Source organism: Aythya ferina (assembly GCF_964211825.1).
Source record: "Aythya ferina genome assembly, chromosome: 3".
Lineage (NCBI taxonomy): Eukaryota > Metazoa > Chordata > Aves > Anseriformes > Anatidae > Aythya > Aythya ferina.
The window spans coordinates 46,020,045-46,033,518 of NC_140298.1; the positions used below are offsets into that span (position 1 = coordinate 46,020,045).

Consider the following 13,474-nt stretch of genomic DNA (forward strand, 5'->3'; position numbering starts at 1 on the left):
CTGCTTGTGAGCTAATTAACTGTCTCTGTCCATCCAGCAACTCCAATGATTCATCCATAAGATGCAGTTATCAGACTCACACTGCAGAGTTGGAAGGGGTCTCTTGGATCTGGTTCCTTAATTATGGACCATCCCCTCACTGAGGCCTTGGCTGAGGGCACCAAGATTTGTCACAAAGGCACTCAGTAAGATTCTGGGGAGTGTTTCATGTGTGCTCATGGTAAGTGGTGTCCGCATCTTTTGCTGGGAGACTGTTTTAATCCCCTCACTTCCCCATGCTTAGGAGCCACGTTTTAACTGCCAGCTGAAATTTGTCTCATGACCATCTGTTCTTGAGCCAAAGCCTGTCCCCAGCTTAATTAGTTCACCCCCCAGGCAACATTCAAGCTGACGTGTGCTGTAGGCAGTGATGCCTCTGCCCCTCTTTCAGTGGGGTGTGCAGGGCTGCTCACGTCCCTCTGCTGCCAGCAGGGCTCCATGGAGGGGGGCATGAGCCTGCAGGCTATGATGTGAAGGATTGCAGAAGAGCCCATGCAATGGCATGATGCTTCCCACACTGCACTGAAATTAGCCACTTCCATGCCTTTGAAAAACACATTTTCATCACCTAGTGTTACATCAGTGACTGGATGGTGGTGGTCATCCAAGTCTCTTTAGCTATTCCAAGCTGATGAATGCCCATCTTGGAACATCAAGTCTTCTTATGAGTCTTTTGACTGTGACTTTGCTCTTACCCTGATTAGCTTTATTCCACTTCCATTGCTCCAAGACATCTCTCAGCCTCATCTCTGATTTTATCAATGACCTCTTAATTTCTGGACCGAATCATTAATGTGAATACTAAACTGAGACAGGCCCAAGTCCTCTGCTAACACCCTGATCCTTCCCCAGTAGCTATGCCCTTATCTGGTCCGTAACTCACTTGCCAAACTTTTTGTCCCTCCATCCAGTAATTTCTCATGGGACACTGTAACACTGCTTTCAGTGGCATCTGGACAACTGAGAATTACTGTTTTTTCCTAAAAATTGTTCATTGAAGAAAGCTGGCATAGAGGACCTTTGGCGTGCTCACTGTGATTTAGGAGAAAGACCTCAGCCCTGTACCCATGGGGACAGCGGCCACCCCGCTGAAGCCACCTGTGAAGGCAGGGCCATCAGGAGAAATGGTGCTGGGGGGAGAAATGCACCTCTATAAGCCCCCCAAGCACTGTGGATTACCCATGGCCTTGCCAGTAGTGTGGGACGTTCAGAGGGATGGAGGGGAGTGGAGATGCCTTCAGCTAAGGCTGCACCGGTTTCTCCTTCCATTCCCTATCATTAATTCTCATTTCTGTCAAACTTCGTGGTGACGTTGTTTGCTCTGTAAGGTCAAGTGGCTTCTTGCTACCTCCTCTGAAAGTATGCCTCCTACGTCTGCTCTTTGCTGAGTGTGCAACAGCAGGCCAGCTCTGAACAAACGTTTGCTGCTGGATCATGATTCTGAGTACAAAAATGCTGGAGGAGAAATGATGTGTTTATTCCCCGAGCTCAACTATGCTAACCTGCTTGAGTTTCATTTGCTTTTCAGAGGTGACCATTCCCAAGCCCTGCTTCCCGTTAGCTTCTCTGTCAGCCCCGACATTGTACCTCCTCTTTCTTCCTAAGAACAAAAGCAAACTAATGAACACTATGAAAAGAAGCCCTGTAATATCCCTAATTTCCACCCTGCCCTAATGGCACAGCAACCCTGTTTCTCCCTCTCTTCTCTTAGTGTGTAGGGTCTGCGGGCTTTTCTGCAGACAGTAGAGCAAGATGAAGGTTGTCAGGTTCCCCTTTCCTCTTGCTCCAGAGCAGCTCTTGAGCTCCCTGAATAATGTTAAGTGACTTCTCCTTGGAGGGCCAGTCATGACACAAATTGTGTAGGTGAGCATGGGGAAAATTAGGCAGTTTATACAGGTAACCTGAAAAAAAAAAAAAAAAAAAAATGAAAGGGGAAAAGGCTGAAGAAGTCTAATGGAGCATCCAGAAAGGTAATCAGAACATTCATCAGCTCCTAGCCAAGACCTGCCCACTTGTTCATATTTGTGATCCAGGATCCCAATGCAGGGGATGATGTGTGAGCCAACAGGCTCACACATCTATGTCTATGATGGTCTACAGGGGCTTCAGGGCCCTGGTGCTGGGGCAGTGGGGCCAACACACGGGTGGCACAGCCCCAGGGCAGGAGCAATGGCCTCCTGGGGAAGGAGGAGAAGCAGGTGGGGCTGCCAGGGCTGGCACAGGTGAGGAGGCAGAGCCCTGATGGCAGGGGAGGGTGATTCGCTGGTGGAGAGAGGGAAGCCCAGATACAGCTGGGTACGAGGGGTGGGCAAGAGTTTGCCCCTTGTCTCAGGAGTAGGCAGCCTGGAGCTTGCGGGTAGGTGGGGAGTAATGGCTGGGCTGGGGATGGAAAGGGCACCCCCAGAGGTGAGGCAATGGTGGAGAGCTGGGGGCTCTGTGTGTGCTTGTCCCAGTGTCAGAAAGCTGGATGCTGCTTGGGGAGGAGGTTCCTCCAAGAGAAACTGTAATAGGCCTGTAAGTTACCTTAGTTTGAGCTCAACTTGGTGGCTTTTGTGTTAATTTAGAAGCTATCAGCTCTCCTGCATAACCACTGGCCTCTTTTTGCAGAGGTTTGACTCAAAGAGTTGGGTTGTAGGCATTGAGTATGTGACACTTCATTTGTGATGTGCTTTGCCGTCCTTCATCTCATTGCACTAGTAGTGATAGTAATTGTGAAACTTCAAACATTTTGAGAATGTCCCACATGAAAGCTTCTGTTTTGATATGTGAGAAGCAGAGTTATACCAAGACATTTCCCCTGCTGCATTCTCTGCCTGAACCTATGCCCAATGCCTGTGGCCTGTGTGAGATGATTTTAATACCTGTAACCCAGGATAGCCTCTCTCTTATTAATATGTGGATGGTTCATATGAATTTCCATCATCTGCCACTTTGCCCAGATATAAATTGACTCTGGTGGGTGGGAGGGAAGAGGCAGAAATTTCCATTCGCCCCAGCAGCAGGATTTTGCATTTCCTGTAGCCACTGTGTCTCTACAAGATGAAACGAAGTCTTTCCATTTGGTGAGTGGAAACTTCTGGCTTCTTCCTCTTCCTTTGGTCTGGACACAAATGAACTTGCAACAACAATGCAAGATAGGCATGGGCCAGTCTCATGTTTTCCTGGCCCCTTTGGCAGTAGAGACGTGTCGCCTTTCTGTGGTGCTGCAGCCAGGATGCTTGTGGAGCTGGAGTGTGGGGATCCATGTAGGTCAAGGGGGAAATCCAAGCCTGAGGTGAGATGTGTAGGTGGAAGGGGAGCACCCAGCTGGGAAACATAAGAAAATGAACCCTATAACTTCTTGGCATCTGTCATTTAAAGAGAATTTTCTATTTCTGAGTAGCTTTGTAACAACTGTTGTGATGATCTCCCCATGTGGCACGGAAATAGCACTGGAGCAGCGTCACTGGGGTTTTGTGCTGCAGATGCTAATGCAAAATTAACGAGAGCCATAGGGACTATCCTAGCTAGGGTTGTTTTCTAGCAGACTAACACCACCCAGCAGCTGGACCCTATGGACCCTAATTTGAGTGCAAGGCAAGTGCCACCTCCCACTCCAGGCTGTGTGAAGAGACAGGCTTGTGCAGCTGGGTGTGCAGCCACCTCTCCTTTGCCTTTTTGACATGGCACATATTTCTGCCTAGGTGAGGAATGGTGCTCATCTCAAAGCAGAGGCTTCTGGAAGCTGCAGGGTGGTCGCTGGGAGGGGATGCCAGCAGGGATTCTGCAAACATGCTGGCTGCCAAAAAAATGGTAACAATTGGAAAACTGCCTGTCAGGAGGCTGGATTGGTATTTTTAAACTGACCGCTGACAGCAATCACAGCTAAACTAATCTTGGTATGCCTCTTCTTGCAAGTGCACAGATGACAGCCTTCTCTCAGCCTGGTAATTTGCCAGATTAAGGAAATCTTTTTTTTTTTTTTTTTTTTTTTTTTTTTTTTTTGTTATTGCTAAATTTCTGCTGTTAGGTATTAAATAAGGCAAACTTCACCTGCTCTCCACTGAAGGCTTCAAATTTGGTTTCAGTAGAGACCCAAACACTTCCCCCCATGCTTCTTGTGGGGATTCACATTGAGTGAGTCCTGGCCGATGCTGTGCTCACTCGGGGAGGCTGCAGTACTGCCTAAGCCACTTGGACTGGTTTCATATCAAGGGGTTGCTCCTTGTTCCCCAAGAAGGAAGCCTCCTGCTGCGTGTAGCCCCGTTTTGGGGGTGGCGGACAGGGACGTGTCCCCGGGTGAGCGGCTCCCTCTGCCGTGCGCCGCGGGGCTGCTGCCCCCGGGACAAACCCGGGGCTGGGAATGGGAACAGCTTCGGAGGCTGCCCCTCGGGTTTGGCTGTCACTTGCTGCCTTTTGTTTTGTCCCCTCCTGTTGATATGTTGCGTTTTAGCATCTGAGCTCTCCGTAAATTTTCTAGTATTTTAATACTGATGGGAAAAAACTTGATTTGAAAAGTGCTTGTACAATAAATAACTGCAAGATCGCGAACTTCGGTTTTGCCGGCGCTGTGGGTGCTGTGTTGGCTGCCTTTGCTGCCGTACCGATGTAAGTGCTGCAGCTCCTTCCCGTGGCTACTTCTTGCACAGTCCCTGCGGCAGCACTTCCAGGCTTGCTCTGCTGAGATCCCCATCCCATCTAACTTTGCTTTGTGATATTTCTCTTGTCCTTTTAAATCTTTTGACTGGAGTTTTAAGGAGTGGAGATTGTCCACGGGCAGAGGACAGTGTTTAGCTGGGTAGGATTTTGTGCACAGCAAAGCGTGGCCACTTAGTGTGGCCACTTAGATGGCACCAGTCAGGATTTGGTGCCATCCTTCTGGATCCTGAAACCTGGCAATAAATGTGAATTTCTGTTACGTGAATGTTTCTGCTTTGGGCGACTTCCTCCAAATGAACTGCACTTGAGAGGTGTCTTTTCTCTGTGCCTCTCAGCCTGCCTGGATTCAAAAAGCCATGCAAGGAGACTGAAGCACTCCTTGGGGCTGGGGTGCTCGGGTCTGACTCTGCCAGGACCAAGGGCTTTCCCTCTGGACTCCTGAGGGGGCTTTCTCTGACTCCTGCCAGGGGGCTCTCCCAGCTTGTAAAAAAAGCATTTCAGATTTAATAGTGAGAGCAGTGCGATGGATGGAGGAGAAGGGAGTGCTCCTCAGCCAGGTGGGCTCCCAGCACTGCTCCTGCAGGTTTTTCTTGCTGTCTGGGAAGTGGGACTCCTGCTCTTCCAGAAGGCAGCTGCACCATCTCACCAGGTGATGTGATATGGTGATGTGCGGGGGTAGGGAAGAGTTCCTGCAGCTGTACCCTGCTTCAAATTCTGTGTTGTGATGAAGCTTTCTAACTCATTACCTGTCCCTGAAAGTGTTTTAGGCTTCTTTCTGGCCTCAACAATAGTGCGTTACTCCTGATGTCACTGAATTTGGGGATGGGGGAACTGACACTTGCTGCTAGCAAGTAGTCTGCATATTGTATTTGATCCCTGTACAGGCTGAGCCCGGCGGCTGCACGAACCCGGCCCCGGCCCCGCTCCGCCGCCAGGGCGCGCCCGCAGCCGCTTCTCTGCAGCTCGGCTCCTTCCGTGCCACCAGGGGATGCCCAAAGCAGCCCGAGCACTGAAACCCCACTGCCCGTGCATTTCTGTTCTTTTTTTTTTTCCCCTGCTTTTAGGTGCGTCTGGTTCACCTCTGCATCCTCTCCATGGTGCTGTTCTGTGCTGGCCACATGTGCTGTGCTTTTAAGGGGGTGAGGTGTGGAGACAGGCAACTGAACCCCTTTTCCCTGGAAAACCAGGGTAGGAATTCCAACAGCAACCAAATTTCTTTGAAAATCCTTCTGTTATAATTCCCAGAGCAGGCTCTGCCTTGAGGGCTGGGAGAAAAGCAAGGCACAGGACAGAGCAAGGCACATCAGGTCAAAATGTCTTTGGAGTGAGATTTATTTAAAAATCAGTGAGAGAGTATTGTTCTTGTACTATGCATTTGCTTTTTTCTTAAGAGCAGGAAAAGATGTCTGTATCCTTCTGCTGTGAAGAATAGCTTCTCTTTCTGTGGCTTCAACTTGTAATGTTAGAGTTTCCTCCCCAGGCTTCCTCCAGGAGCTGTTTCAGCCCCAGATGCTTTGCATATGTGGGAAAGGCATGTGTGTGTTCAGGGATGGAGCACCTTGGTCGTACAAAACTTTAATTGTCTTTCTATTGGCAGTGCTGCTTATGAATTGATTGCTACTTATATGACTGAAAAGGTGTAAAATTAAAAGTGAATTTTCACAGCTTGTAAGAGTTACTCCAAGAAATGTGTATGCGAGCATCAAGATCAAAGGACAAAAAGGGATCCTCAAGCACACTTCTCTCTCCTCCTCTTCCCACATCAAACCTTGAGGTTCTGGCCACTTGGCACAACTCTTACCAAATGCTCACTCTTGTTTCTGAAGAAACAAGAAACTTGTTCTGAAGAAACAAGAGTGAGAATTTAGTGGTGGGGCTTTACTGGCTGCCTGTTGATTGGCATTGTCCTAAGGGTTTTGAACCTGTTTCTCAGTTTCTGTGGCATGTGAACATGAAGACTTAAGGTGAGGAAGCAGCCATGATGTGAGGCACACTACCTGGATGTTACCTGTTTGCAAAAGGGTACTGACTTCAGTGAGGCTGAAGTAAATAGAAGCAAAACCAAAGGTCATGGCAAAGACTTGGATTTACAGTTTTCCTTGCATGAGTGTTGCTGAGGAGAGGTTACCTACCCCCCATCTGTTCTCTGCAAATAAGTCACCTTAATTTCAAAATAAAGCTGCAACTGTCTCATATGGCTTGAGAGAAATGCTAATCATCAGCCTGTGAGTTTCAGGGGCTACTGCAGCTGAGATTATTTATCCCATCACTTTGCACTGGGGCTGTTAAAATTCAGGCTTGTCCTGGGTGAAGACAAGACAAGCTACTTCTTGAGTCTTTCCATAATGCTAATAAGAAGCAGCAGACACTGGAAAAGAGCCTGAGGAAGAGAAATTGGCTCTGGACAAATATTCCATGAGTGCTTAAACTGAAGGTATTCCTAATGCTGCTCTGCCCTGCTTTCTGCATCACTCCAGAGCTTCTGTCTACAACCTTTCTCTAAGCCTTTAGTGCCTTGTTATAGGGTTGAAAAAGCATTATACATCCATCCAACCATTTTTTTTATTGTTTATATGCTTTCTTGCTGAAACAAGACCTTTTAATGAGCAGTTGGAAGTTGTGCATCAAGTGAACTTGAAACTTATTGATGTTTTTTAAACTCCAGCTAAATAGCTCATGGGGCCAGGTCAAGGGGATGGAAACTCAAGTCAATAAAATGGGACTGGGAGGGAATTCACTGATAAAACAGCTCTTGTTTCATTGCTTGAGGAATGATGTCTCAATGAAATGGAGGTGTGGGGATGAAGAACAAGCAAAGCCCTGGAGGGGACTGTGTCTGGTGTCTTCAGGTGGCTATGTGGGGAGGAAGGTGCTCCTGCACTGGGAAGGCCACAGCTCCTGACCCCAGCATGGCCAAGCACCCTCCCAAGGCTCCTGGGTTGGGCATGGCTTCTAAATTTTAAACAGAAATGCTCAAAATAAAATACTTTATGATGAGTTCTGCAACAGAGCAGTCCTGTTTTGGATTCTCCCTTCCATAGGGAGCTCTCACATCCCAAAATCGAGGGAAAATGCAGGCTTACATAAATGGTTCCCCAAATGAAGGAGCAAAAAAATTGATGTTTAACTCGGGGATCTGTGTCCAAAAGATCTGATAGAAAATAATGTATAATAGCAGAATAAATGACATATTCCTCAGACACTTCCATTAATACAGGTAGCATATAAAACTTGATGAAAACCTCTTTTGATTGAGCAGCATAGTGTATATATGTATCAGTAGAGGTAATTTTTCAGTAACTAGATACAAGTGTGACAACCAGCAGCTATAGCTGCTGATCTAGCTAGGTAAATATTGCATCTGGTAACCAGGTTGTGTCCATACAGAAGGCATATGCATGGATTGCCAAGGATGTGTTTAATAGTACTGTACTCGACAAAATTCAGATCACTCTGATTCTTTTGAAATTATGTATGGAATGACTAAAGCAACTAAACAAAGCCCAGCTACAATGCCATGGTTCAGCATAAAATAAAGTGTTCAGTATGCCACAAGGTACCAGTGTCTCCTGTACAAGATATCCTTGCTTTGTCAAAGCATTTTTTTTTTACTGTATACAGTGTGGGATGCTACAGAACTTGCAGTAAAAGATTTGGAAACAAATTTGTGATAGCAACTCAATTTTGTTGTTGTTGTTGAACTAGGCTCAAAAGACTCAGGTGAGATACAAAGCGGGTCCCAAGTTGTGCAAAGGTCACACTGAGCTAGAATGCCATTCTCTCGTGAAAACAATCTGGTTTGTTGCTATCCATCTGATCAGATGCAAGCTATTACTTGTTTAGGCAAATCCTCCAGGAAGTTCAGAGCTGGAGCTTAGCCAGACTGTGCTTCCAAGGAAGAGAAGTTCATAAGAATTCAAAGGAAGGAAATGTGAACTTGGGTATAGCAAGTATTGGTATTAAAAATATCTCCAAGTACGTGGTTGTATAATGGAGAGTAGTCGATCACAGCTGAAATACAGCTTTTGCAAATTTATTGATTAAAAACAAAGTCTCTGAATAAAACCACATATATCAGAAATGCAAGCTTCAAGACACTTCAGATGCATGGTTGTGATTTCAGCCAAGATCAACTTGACTATTCAGCTTCATTTATTGCAAGCTATTTGTCAGCCAATACTAGTATTCTATATTTTATTAAAAATGTATGTATTTTAATGGTCAGAAATACTTTGGAGCGCTCACCTGAACAAAACATCAATCTTTTAGAGGGGCAAAAGAAAAAGCTCCTGTATTTCAGTGGCAATAGTGATCTAATGCAAGCAGTCTTTGCTTTAATCCACAGTGAGGCAGTCATGGTTTACCTAGTGTGTGACTTGCTTTAATCTGTTTAGCACGTACACAGGGAAGCAATGGAAGTTTTGCAACATGTATCGCTATTCCAGAGAGAGTCATGGCTTGGAAGTTTTTTCACACATGTAAGTTAAATCTGCTTGGTAGCACTGAGTGCAGCCTTTCGTCTGCATTATTAGTGGGGTCTGTTAACCACATGCTTTTCTTTAAATTTTGGGGAAATGATTATCTGTGCCTTGCTAGAGAATTACTGCTTACACTAGGGTTTCACTGGAAAGCATGGCTGGGCTGGGGCATAAAGCAATGCTTCACTTAACTGCTGGGCAACGATGAGCTGCACTTTTGGGGGCTACAGGACGTGCTGCTTTGAAGTGGCTGTTTGAAGGTGCGAGTCCAGCAGTGTTTATGCAAGGGAGAAAGCTCTTGGTAAAATTCCTGAATAGGTGGCATGGAAATACTGCATGGTTTTCTGTGTCCCACAGCACAAGACAAGGTTTTTAGAAAAGGTCTGGGGTCTTTAAAGGAGAGTTTTGGAGGGACAGGTACAACATTTCTGAAGGGAAACCTTGGTCTTCTGGTAGTTAGTTGGTGTTAGCATCCTCCTTTAATAGGAACATTCTTTCATGTACATTCCGTGTGCACTTCCCATAAAGCATGGGGGTAGTAAGAGAAAATATTTTTATCTAAAAGCAGTAGCCAGGAAGCAGCAAGATGTCCTGACTCAATTACTTGCTACAGTTTAATTTTGGAAGAAAAGAGCAGTCTTTCATTGTTGGAAGCTCACAAAGCATCCTTCAGTACAGCACCTTGTTCACATTAGGCTTTGCACTTGTTATTTACTCATGCTGGCACATATTAGAACTTGCCTGCTTTTACTGCTGTGAAGAGACTGCTCTGTTACATGGCCCTGGTTTGAGCATGAGTTAGTGCTTGTGCTTTGGGGTGCTGATACCTTTCTCACTTCATGCTCGGTTGCACAGCTTAGAGCTGTGTTTGGATTTTCTCCAGGAATTCAGCTATCATATTTTGGGGATGAACTTTCAAATATGAGTAAGTGAAAATAATTGTTGCGATTTTTTTTTTCAAAAGAAAAAGAAATGGATGCAGCATAAGGTCATATCTTTGCAAGAGAAAATCACTGCATTCGTGCTTCTACAACTACCAACTCATATTACATATTAAATATGAGCTTGCTGAACAGATTTAACTTGCTTGAGTTTGAATTATGTCAAATTGTTGCCTTGCATTAAAAATATCCAACAATGCGTGACATGAGATAGATAACTTTTCATGAGACCATATGTCTGATTGCTTGCCTTTTCCAAGTTGTAGTCTGTTTATGCTCCAGCACCTCACTGAGAAGTGTGCAGTTGTGCTCTGTGCCGATATTGAGCCTTCTTCAAATAAAAATGTTTCTGGGCAAGCAGAATTTCTTTGGCACTGTGCACCATGTGGGGCTGGGGGTCTTCTATCATGAACTCTTTAGAAGAGAGACTTGTTTCTTCTATTTACATTGAAGGCATCTGTTGACATAGTGTCTGCTAAACTATTGTGTTTTACAAAAGGACGTCGTACTTGAGTCTAGACCTGGAGGCTTTGTGATGCTACATGGTATGGAAACATTATGAACTGGTTCCTGTCCCAGGTATTCATAATCAAATATTAGAATGAGTTAAGAGACTATCTACTCACAAGTGTGACTATTTTATTGCTAAAAATACTAGAAAAAATGCCCTCAAAACTTCATGATTTAACAGTATCTGGCATAAGAAGCGTGTTGAAGAATCTGTTTTTCTGGCTCTAAAAGTCAGCTCTGTGATTCAAAGTACTACAGTGCCATGTCTTGTGAAACGTATCTGTTCTATTAATACCTCATTTTAATAAAGTGGAAAGCACTGAAAACTGTCTGAGGGTCAATAGCTGTCATATTGTTTATTGGTATTTACTCACTTGCCTCTGACACAGTATACTTCTAATTGGCAGGCAGGCAAATGAATTGGCTATAATTCTTCTTGCAGTGCTCTCAGCAGGTTGCAAGGGAATAGGAGAGGGAAGGAGAAGCTCAAATAGCATGATGCCTAGGGGGAAATAACAGGACAGAAAGCCCAGAAATTGGAGCTGAAAGAAAAAAGGAAGATTCATGGGAGGGAGAACCATGTATGCAGAAAGTTCCACTGCAAGGATGGTAGCTTGAGCAAAGACATTGGGAATGACCTTCCCCGTTCCACAGGGGACTGACCTTGGTTATGTGTTCTGTGTGGGATCTCACTGAAAGCAGCGAGAAGCTGAGTCTGCAGCTATGATAGGTCCAAATTGTGGAAGGTTTGATTTTGTTTTAAACTGTCCACAGTGTTGTGGCAAACCTATGCCACCCTTGACATTCTTCACACTTGGATTAATGTGAAGAATGATGAGTCCTCCAAGCAGATGTATGGAAGAAGACAAAAGTCAGGTCTTCCATGTGCATCTCCATTCCTCTTTAACAGTTTTTGAGTTTCGAGGTGCATTTTTTTTGATGACTACGCTAAGAATGAAGGGGCAGATTTGATAGTACTTGGATGCAGTCTTTGGCCTAAGGTATGAATTGCTTCTTAAATTTGAAAACAGCAAGACAGATGCATTTGGCAATTGGCTGTTGTGCCTTGCTGAGCCTTGGTGCATGGAGGGATTTCAAGCAAATGCAGTGAGTTCCCAATGGGATACCTGGCTGCTCCAGTGTCAGCAAGGTTTAATGGGAGCCAGCTTTCTTTCCTGGAAGGAAAAGTATGGAAACAAACACAAAGCAGGTTCTGCTGGTGATACTGGCTGTTTTAAAAACAGAAAAGAGCATAAAGAAAGAAAACAGATCCTGCTCTGTGGGTAAGGAGAGCTGGGGGGTGGGGAAGGGGAAGCACAAGAGGGCTTTTAGGAACTCTCCAGAAATTCCAGTTAACCAGAAATCCAGATGTGGATCAGCACTGGATCCATATGCTAAGGAAAATGTATTTTAAAAAAAGCAAGAGGAAAAAAATGGTGCTGTAAACTGAACTCCTCAAACCATAGTGCTCAACTTTTGGTTCCCGTACTTGAAAATGCCTGCCAAAGCCTTATAATGTCTGTTTGTTGTGGTAGTTACCACCGATATCAACCATTCTCTTTCATTACCCTTTATCCCCAAGGAAAATAAGAGCTGTTTTATTAGTGGAATTTGGTGGGGTATCCTCTGGGGAGGCAGCAAGCAGACCTTGGGCGGGGGTGGGATGGGGGGGACAATGCTGTATTTACTGCCCCAGACCCTGCTGCTTGCTCATTTCATGACTTACAGACTTCCAGAAGGGAAGCAGGCCTTAAGGAAAGAAATAACTTTTCACAGACATAACAGGCCTCAGAAGATTAGCCTGTGTTACTTTAAATTTGATTAAACTCATGCCAGGATATTGCTTTCAGATACTTCATTCGAGGGGAAGGTGGTTTAAGAAGTGTATGGAATTTGGGTCACAAATTAACAATTTTCCCATTGTTCTCCTTCCTCTCTGGTTAATAAGCTGCAGCGTGATTTGGAGAACTCATCACGTACAACAATTGCAGGAATAGCCCACATTACAATCTGTTGACTCTACCATGCAAGATGCACGGTGCTTGCAATATTCCTTCTGCTTTATCTCAGTCCCCAGCTGTGTATCCTCTGTGAGGAAGACTCTTAGTGAGCATAACTCTACAGGTGATGTGCTCGTTTCCACTGCTGTTCTTTTCTGATTTGTCCCAGTATGAGCATCACTGAAATCAACATGTCAGCTGCCATTTTAAGTCTGTATCTGTTTTGAAAAAACAGAGAAATTTTATTGCCACCTTCTATTATCTTTTTGTAAAGTTTGGAAATCTCAAAAATGTGTTAAGTTATACTAGGAAAATGCTTGTTATATAATGCTGCTTCATCCCAATAAGTCTTCAGGTATACTTTCAATACTTCTCCAGGAAAAATTAGGCAAGGATCCAGGTAAGCTCAGCTGAGGTTAAATTGTATATTTGTGGCAGAGCATACATTCAGCTCTGGTCTCTCATAGCAGAAGCAAATACCCTTTTTCCAAATTTTGAACAGTTACAGAATCTTATTGTCTTTTAAAGGTGTATCTTGGATGGTTTCCTGTAGGCAGAAGCAAAGCTCACCATGTTAAAGTGTGGGAGGAGTGTAAGAAAAGGAAGAAACAAAAGACATTTTTCACACCCCCTGGAAAGCTCTCAAAGAACAGAACTATTAATGCACTGGGAGGAAAGTATGAAGAAAGTGCACACAGCTGCTATCAAGTAAATTGTGCAGGACTGATCAAATGACAAAAATGTTGGAATATGCTTCAGGGACTATAACTGCAATGCCAAAGGAAATCTGGTAGAAGTTCCATAGGCAAGCAGGATATTTTTTTTAGTTGATGAAAAACTGTTCTGCTGATGTATTCTCAGTCCTAAA

The 13,474-nt window shown here is 44.8% G+C and overlaps 1 protein-coding gene across 1 annotated transcript in view; it reads left to right on the forward strand.

Annotated features, from left to right (window-relative positions):
- Positions 1–2,356: 2,356 nt before the first annotated feature.
- Positions 2,357–13,474, forward strand: part of LOC311433984 (uncharacterized protein) — a 134,371-nt gene continuing 123,253 nt past the window's right edge. Inside the window, exon 1 of the mRNA XM_084513735.1 lies at positions 2,357–2,395. The gene's annotated coding sequence lies outside the window, so the exon portion shown is untranslated. The remainder of the gene's footprint in view (positions 2,396–13,474) is intronic.